The 9,383-nt window shown below is 44.6% G+C and overlaps 1 pseudogene; it reads right to left on the bottom strand.

Annotated features, from left to right (window-relative positions):
* LOC119320781 overlaps positions 1–9,383 on the bottom strand; it is a 33,783-nt pseudogene that overhangs the window by 20,591 nt on the left and 3,809 nt on the right.

Below are 9,383 nucleotides of genomic sequence, written 5' to 3'. Positions count from 1 at the left end.
GTTTGTGCCACCAACCGGTACTAAAGGCCAGTTTTGGCTAGCCCAAGCGGCGGGAAGCGACCCCCTTTAGTACCGGGTGGTGGCACAAACCGGTACTAAAGGCCCCCCCTTTAGTACCGGTTGGTGGCTCCAACCTGTACTAAAGGCCTCGCGCTGCCACCCCAAAGTTTAGTCCCACCTCGCCGGGTGAAGGGCAGCCGCACTGGTTTATAAACCCAGCCGCGGCTACCACTTCGAACTCCTCTGTATAGCAGGCTTGTGGGCCTAAACTCTGCGCGCTGCCCTGTGAGTCTGCTGGGCCTATAAGTCCTGTAGTTACACACCTGTGGCCTATCAGGCCCACAGGGCAGCGCCCCAATTTTTTTTATAGTTTTTTTCTTTTCTGCTTTATTTTCTTCTATTTATTTTTGCGTAGTTTTTTGTATAGTTTTTTCTTTTCTGTTATATTTATTTTCTTCTATTTATTTGTGAGTAGTTTTTCATCTAGTTTGCCAAAATTCAACATTTTCAGAGTTCATTTTTTAGTGATTTTCAATTTCACGGTCATTTTGTAAACGATTGAAAAATAGCAAAAAAAAATTTCTTTTCTGCTTTATTTTTTCTTCTATTTATTTCTGAGTAGTTTTTTCTTTTCTGCTATATTTATTTTCTTCTATTTATTTTTGAGTAGTTTTTTATATAGTTTTTTTTCTTTTCAACTATAGTTTTTCTTTCTTTTCTGCTATTTTTTCTTTTCTGCAAAACTTGATGGTCAAAGTCTGGAGTTATAACTTAAAAAAAGAAATGTCGACGTGCAATTAGTTTTTGCCATAACAGAAGAAGTTCGGAGTTGTAATAAGTTATTAAAAATAAAAAAAGAGGTGCAATGCTCGTTAATTTGCGTCAAGCCTTTCGGAATAGTGTAAACTGCACTACGCATAGCTCCGTGCAGTCTATCGTATTCCTGAAGGCTTGAAGCTAAGCAACGTGAGCATTGATCCTCTTCTTCATCGTCTCTGCACTCAGGGCTTATAAACCGCTCCTAGTCCCTCTCACTTCGTGAGGTGGGACTAAAAAACAGCTTACGTCTGGTTCATCCATGAACCGGTACTAAAGGTGCTCGTGGGGCCCCAGCCTTACCTGACACAACCTCATTAGTACCGGTTCGTGGTACGAACCGGCACTAAATGGTGATGGTGGGGCCATAGCCTGACCGGAGGCTGACACAACCTCTTTAGGTACAAAAAATTATAAACTTTCTGTTAGTGCCCGTAGTTTTCAAATTTGAATAGTTTAAATTTTCAATTATTTGAAATTAGTGTGAATTTGTTTGCACATAAAATTTCTTCGCGTTTCAAATGCCAAAACACATAACTACCCTAACTATTACAGAGATTCCCCTCTGGGTGCGAAACACAGAAGAAAGTGATGATAGCTAGTGAAGCCGATCACATCCCAGATCTTTGGGTGTGAAACTTTTTCTTCGCGTGTGTCCCTTTGCGCCGTAACCATGGAAAATCTTCATCATTTAACGGGATGCTCGGGTCAATAATCACTGTGAATGGAGAAATTTCATCAAACTTTTCATAATCTTCTGACTTGTCTGTCTTGTCATCCACTCCCATGATGTTTCTCTTCCCAGAAAGAACTATGTGCCGCTTTGGCTCATCGTACGATGCATTTGCTTCCTTATATTTTCTTTTTCTTGGCTTGGTAGACATGTCCTTCACATAGAAAACATGTGCCACATCATTGGCTAGGACGAATGGTTCATCTGCATACGCAAGATTGTTGAGATCCACTGTTGTCATTCTGTACTGCGGGTCTTCCGTTACCCCGCCTCGTGTCATATTGACCCATTTGCACCGAAACAAAGGGACCTTTAAACCACGTCGATAGTCAAGTTCCCATATGTCCTATATATAACCATAATATGTTTCCTTTCCCGTCTTGGTTTCTGCATCAAAGCAGACACCACTGTTTTGGTTGGTGCTCTTCTTATCTTGGGCGATCGTGTAAAATGTATTACCATTTATCTCGTACCCTTTGAAAGTCATTATATTCAAAGATGGTAACTGGGACAGCAAGTACATGTCATCTTCAATAGAGGTGTCATGCATGGTATGTGTCTGCAACCAGCTGGCGAAACTCCTGGTTTGTTCACGTGTAATCCAGTCATCAGACCGCTCCGGGTGTTTGGAGCGTAGCAAATTCTTGTGTTCATCCATATACGGAGCCACCAAGGCGGAATTCTGTAGAACTGTGTAGTGTGCTTCAGTGAGAGAATGTCTGTCCATACATATTATTTGTTCCCCTCCTAGCGTGCCTTTTCCATCCAGTCTGCCCTTATGCCGCGATTCAGGAACACCAATCGGCTTAAGGTCAGGAATAAAGTCAATACAAAACTCAATGACCTCCTCATTTTGATGGCCCTTGGAGATGCTTCCTTCTGGCCTAGCACGGTTATGAACATATTTCTTTAAGACTCCCATGAACCTCTTTAAGGGGAACATATTGTGTAGAAATACAGGACCCAAAACGCTAATCTCTTCGCATAGGTGAACTAGGACGTGCGTCATGATGTTGAAGAAGGATGGTGGGAACACCAACTCAAAACTGATAAGACATTGCACCAAATCATTCTGTAACCTTGGTATGATTTCTGGATCGATTACCTTCTGAGAGATTGCATTGAGAAATGCACATAGCTTCACAATGGCTAATCGAACGTTTTCCGGTAGAAGCCCCCTCAATGCAACCGGAAGCAGTTGCGTCATAATCACGTGGCAGTCATGAGACTTTATGTTCTGGAACTTTTTCTCTGCCATGTTTATTATTCCCTTTATATTCGACGAGAAGCCAGACGGTACCTTAATACTGAGCAGGCATTCAAAGAAGATTTCCTTCTCTTCTTTGGTAAGAGCGTAGCTTGCATGACCCTGATGTATGTCGTATTCTCCGTGCATACGTTGCTGGTCCTCCCGTGCCTCAGGTGTATCTTTTGTCTTCCCATACACGCCCAAGAAGCCAAGCAGGGTCACGCAAAGATTCTTCGTCACGTGCATCACATCGATTGCGGAGCGGACCTCTAGGTCTTTCCAATATGGCAGGTCCCAAAATATAGATTTCTTCTTCCACATGGGTGCGCGTTCGTCAGCGTCCTTTGGAACAGGTTGTCCGCCAGGACCCTTTCCAAATATCACCTTCAAATCCTTGACCATATCATGTACATCAGCACCAGTACGGTGGCGAGGCTTCGTCCGGTGATCTGCCTCACCTTTGAAATGCTTGCCTTTCTTTCTTACGGGATGCCTGCTCGGAAGAAATCGACGATGTCCCAGGTACACATTCTTCTTACAACTATTCAAATATATACTGTCGGTATCATCCAAACAGTGCGTGCATCCGCGGTATCCCTTGTTTGTCTGTCCTGAAAGGTTACTGAGAGCAGGCCAATCATTGATGGTCACAAACAGCAACGCCTTTAGGTCAAATTCTTCCCCCATGTGCTCATCCCACGCACGTACACCTGTTCCATTCCACAGTTGTAAGAGTTCTTCAACTAATGGCCTTAGGTACACGGCAATGTCGTTGCCGGGTTGCTTAGGGCCTTGGATGAGCACTGGCATCATAATGAACTTCCGCTTCATGCACAACCAAGGAGGAAGGTTATACAAACATAGAGTCACAGGCCAGGTGCTATGGTTGCTGCTCTGCTCCCCAAAAGGATTAATGCCATCTGCGCTTAGACCAAACCCGCTCCTTGCGTCATCTGCAAACTCCTTCCCGTACTTTCTTTCGATTTTTCTCCACTGCGACCCGTCAGCGGGTACTCTCAACTTTCCGTCTTTCTTACGGTCTTCTCTGTGCCATCGCATCGCCTTGGCATGCTCTTTGTTTTGGAACAAACGTTTCAACCGTGGTATTATAGGAGAATACCACATCACCTTGGCAGGAATCTTCTTCCTGGGGCGCTCGCCCTTGACATCACCATGCTCATCGCGGCTGATCTTAGAGTGCAATTCGGATACAACAATTTTTTGTGATCCTCTAACATGCGCTGCAACTTCTTCTTCTCCAAATCACTTGCGCAGTTTCTCTTTGCATTGGCAATGGCCCGACCTAGATCATCGACGGGCTCATCTGATGCCTCTTCTTCAACTTCTTCCCGCATTGCCGGCTCACTTCTTCCCGCATTACCGGCTCAGCTTCTTCCCCCATTGTTGTATCATCGTATTCAGGGAACCCATGGCCAGGATAGCTGTCCTCGTCCTCTTCTTCTTCATTGTCTTCCATCATAACCCCTCTTTCTCCGTGCTTGGTCCAAACATTATAGTGGGGCATGAAACCGGACTCAAACAGGTGGACGTGAATGGTTCTTGACGTAGAGTAATTGCGACCATTCTTACAGCCAGCACATGGACAAGGCATAAAACCATCCGCCCACTTGTTTGCCTCAGCCGCAAGCAGAATAGTATGCACGCCCTCAACGAACTGGGGAGAGCATCGGTCATCATACATCCATTGTCGGCTCATCTTCATTACACAACACCGAATAGACCAAATTAATACAAGTTCATACATAAAGTTCATACAACACTTAAATGCAACAAACAAATAACTCTCTAGCTAAAGCATTTAAATGCAACAACAAATGCGATCAAGATCGCAACTAAGGTAACAATTGATCCAACAGCATAATGATACCAAGCCTCACTATCGATGGCATATTTTCTAATCTTTCTAATCTTCAAGCGCATTTTCTCCATCTTGATCTTGTGATCATCGACGACATCGGCAACATGCAACTCCAATTCCATCTTCTCCCCCTCAATTCTTTTCAATTTTTCTTTCAAGTACTCGTTTTCTCTTTCAACTAAATTTAACCTCTCGACAATAGGGTCGGTTGGAATTTCCGGTGCACATACCTCCTAGATAAAAATATCTATGTCAACTTGATGGGCATAATTTGTCATAAACACGAAATGCAACAAATAGTTCTAAAAGAGAATATACCACATCCGAATCATAACAAGGACGAGGGCCGACGGGGACGGATATCAAAACCATGGCACTATGTATAACAAACAACGTACGGGTAAGATAATTATTATACGAGTAACTATATATCAAAATCACACAAACATCAATTTTTTATATAAAATTTCATGAACAAGAGGCTCACCACAAGGTGGTGCCGGCGACGGGACGGTGCGGCCGATCAACGGTGGTTACGACGAAGATTTAGAAGGCACTAAGTAAACCACACCTGCATATGCAAACTAAGTGTTATTTTGACCTCAAATTGCATATAAATCAAATACTACCACATATAATTCCTCCCAAATTACTAAAACCCACAATTAATCACTATATAAACCAATGCAAGAGCTAATCTAGCAATGAGAGATGAAAGGACAAAGTTGCTAACCTTGGTGAACATTTGAATGGATGAGGGCCTGCAAATCTTGACAAATTTGGGGCAAATTTTGTGATGAACTTGAGAGGAAGAAGGGAAGAATAGAGGAGAGGGAGAGAGGAAAGGGGGAAGAACAGAGTGCGGGTGGACGAACGATTTATATAGGACGACCTTTAGTACCGGTTCGTGCCACGAACCGGTACTAAAGGTGCTGGAAGGGCCCCACTCTGACAACATCCTGCCACCACTCTCATTAGTACCGGTTCGTGGCACGAACCGGTGCTAAAGGTTTGCCACGAACCGGTACTAAAGAGCTCCTCCCGGCTAGCCGTTGGAGCCGGCACTAATGGACACATTAGTGCCGGTTCTGTTACAAACCGGGACTAATGTGTCTCACATTTGACCCTTTTTCTACTAGTGCTAGTGTGATGTTCATGTGATGTGTGCTTGTTATGTGATGGTAAGGTCATCATGTTTGAAAGAGGTGGGCAGAACAACACATTGCACAAAACCAAACAGTTATGATTTGAATCTGCTCACCCCTACACCACACATGTTGGCGTTCAATCAATATGCAGAAAACTGCTCGGTGGTGCTATGCTGGCAACCAAACTAGTTGCACAACATGGGCTGAAGGTTGTTTCTACTCAGCCAGGGCAAATCAAACAAGCGCTATAAGGGCATCTCCAACGCTAACCCGCAAACATGCTTCGCCATCCGTCCACGGACAGAGGGTGAGGCAGTCCGCGGACGTCGATGCCGAAGGCTGCCATCCAATGCTGCCCGCATGCATTTCAACCACGGTTCACACTAATCAGACATAATTCAGGCAAACATGGCGGATTTTCATATAAACCGAAAGGGATTCATGCAAAACACGGTGAATTTTCATTACATTTCAAACATTTAGAACAAAAAACGCTCTGAAAACCTACCCTGCGACTGTGGTTGTCGTCCACTTGCTTTGTATTCTACATCAGCGACCACATCATCCATCTGCTGTCTCCATGAACGGCAATGGGGTTCAAGACCCAAGAACTGGAGGTGCGGTCTCCAGCGAGGAAGATTAGAATATGGGAGACGGGCCGACCCACTTGGGACACAATGCCCTGCCGCCTCCCATGCCCTACTTATCCTCGTAGGAGTTCATGACCTATTCATCACCGGCACCGGTGGACGTGAGGTCGATGATGGGCGTGGATGGTTCATCATTGTCCACCTGCCACGTGCGCCCCCAAAAGTTGGACGCGACGCATAGAACGCGCAGCTAGCGGCCACTGCTACGTCTAGCTGTGTCAGAACTACGTTGCGAGTGGCGCATGCAGCCTCGTAGAGCGTGTTGCTCTGAAACAAAGTTTGGGTTCACTGCTGCCATGGTGACCATGGGCGCCTCGCTTGCGTGCTCCCCGTAGTTTTGGCCCTCCGCCAGTCGATGCTGCTCAAGGAGGAGCAGGTTGTACCTTCGCTCCTCCTACGCCTGCCGGAACACCAACATAGGAGCTGGCGCACGCTGATCCTTCTCTGCCATGGTGGCGACGTAGTGCACCTGCGCCTGTTCCATGGTCAGTCTGGCATGCACTAGTGCGTGGATCGATGCCGTGTAGCCGTCGAAGACCTCAGGCGAGCTGGCCGACATGCCCAGCTCGATCCGCCTCACACGGCAAGACTGCCAGACGACTGCAAGGGGCGGCCACCTCGTGCTTCATCTCCGTCGATATGCTCTTCCACAAAGCGTTCCCACTTGCTATCATGATGGATGTGGTGCAAGGGAGGAGGATGAGTTATGGCGTGGAGTCTAGCCGGGTGTGGCCGCCTTTAAATAGCGAATATCGGTGAGGCCAAGCGTCCGAGTGCGGTAATGTGTGGCACTGGAGTTCATTCCTCGGTCAGGGAGCATGCTTAATCGCGGCATAAGGACAGACATGCATTGAACGGGTGTGGTAGATATTCGTCCCGTACAACATACGTGATGCATGAATGCGGGCAGCTAGCGTCGGGCAGGGAGGCACACGGGCGCGTGAGGTTTGCGGGAAAAAGTGCGCCCGAACCGCTCAACGGGCCGATACAGGTCCGCGTTGGATGGCTTCCGCGGTCTGGACATAGGCGGGCGGCTTGAGGGTCCGCGTTAGAGATGCCCTAGTAGGGTATGTATGAGAAAGGATGACATGTCATCCTAAGGAATTGCATTGCATCGGTCCTACGCAAAGATGGGCTTTCAATGGATGTGTAGTTCCAAAAAAACACAACAAACGAATAGTATTTCTATGAAATTCATGTACTCGTTCCGCACAAACCGAATAGATCTATAGGAAACTATGATCCGGAATCCCCATTCATATGTTTTTCCTATGATAATCCTACAAACCGTATGATTGAGACCTCAAAATGCGGTGGACATATATCCAAACGGCATGGTCATACAGGGTACTGCTTCACACCGGAAAAATGTACCAGCAAATATATATTTCACATGTATTAGGTACCGATTGTACACACATCACCTATTCATGTGCAAGATTGTACCAGGATATATTGCATCCTAATTTTCTTGAGAATTTTCACAATGTTTCACCCAAACTTTTATAGGGTGTACATAAACACATGGTTATCTGGATCTTTGATGTCCAAGAAGATGCTATACAACAACATCTTGAAAACAGAACAAGATGAAATTATTACCTCTTCTGGAAGCAATACCCTACAGCGGGAGGCTCCACCATAGTGAAACCCATATTTGTCAAGGAAGTTCCAAGAGCTTTCTGTCATATGTTCCTCTGGGGGTGCTCTCAACTCTAAACGAAATACAACCTCTGCTTTCTTTTTCCTTTTTTGCAGGGAACCATCTTCTATCTTGATTTCCTTCAAATATAAAGCCGGGAGATCCTATAAAAGAAACAAAGACGAGAAACATCAATTAGAACTCGTCTAGAACGCACTTGTGTAGTAAGCATGCTGGCACAAAACTAGCAGCAACTAAGACTGTAAAGTAGGAAACCATTCACTGATTGGAAACAAAAACAATGGCACTGGTGATTGTCTCTGATGCCATGGTTGTTGACTATATATTTCTTCCAAGTTTCAATAGTATTCTCAACCGATAGCATTAGTGGGTTATGTGAACAGTAAAAATCTGGTGACAACATGTCGCATACCAAAATAAAACTGAATCAAGTACACTATTATGATATTCTATTTCTCTAGAGAAAAGAACCTCCCAATCAATTAGCAACTATGTGCATTCACTATAAACTGAAAAGAAAAAAGAACAAGGAACCTGAAATCATACTTGAGATTACCAAGCCAACACTATAAAACAAGCAGTGTACGATATGCTCGCCTACCGGACTTTTGGTCAATTAAAAGACCAGTGATTAATCTATATAAATTGGACGATTACTTGGCTACTGCTTGAGTATATACGCAGTGCTATAGTCCAACAGTAAAGTACCGCATCTAGCAAATTCAGGGCATAAGAAGAATTTATTAGAGTGACAAGTACCTGACAGTCACATGACGACACATTTTCTTTTCCATTCCTCTTCTTAACCTGAGACATGAAATATCTAGATTTAGATTGAAACAGGGAAATCTGTATAGAAGAATAACATATATAGTAATATTATAAGCTTTTTTGACCTATACATACCTTTCCTTTCTTGATACCAAGGCACTTCAGACATAGCAAGCTCAGTAGTTGCCTAAGTTCACTAACATGACAAGGATGATATACAGGTACAGGAAGCTCAATGTACCCAAAATGCCCTAGAAGGTCATATTGACTTTATTAGTAACAAGAGAAAAGGGGATCCTGGAGTGCTAGAGGACAATGTTTTGGGGCATGAAGGAAAACTAATAAGATTTTGTTTTAGAACCTTCGCATTTGCCATTTTCAGAGGCACCACATGAGTTGCATTCTCCAGTTTCGAGTGGTAAGCCAAGGAAAGAATCCCTAAGCTGTTTTGGTTGAGTAACAGGATAGTCATTT

Source organism: Triticum dicoccoides, chromosome 6B (genome assembly GCF_002162155.2).
Source record: "Triticum dicoccoides isolate Atlit2015 ecotype Zavitan chromosome 6B, WEW_v2.0, whole genome shotgun sequence".
Classification (NCBI taxonomy): domain Eukaryota; kingdom Viridiplantae; phylum Streptophyta; class Magnoliopsida; order Poales; family Poaceae; genus Triticum; species Triticum dicoccoides.
This window is presented reverse-complemented; position numbering and strand designations above follow the sequence as displayed.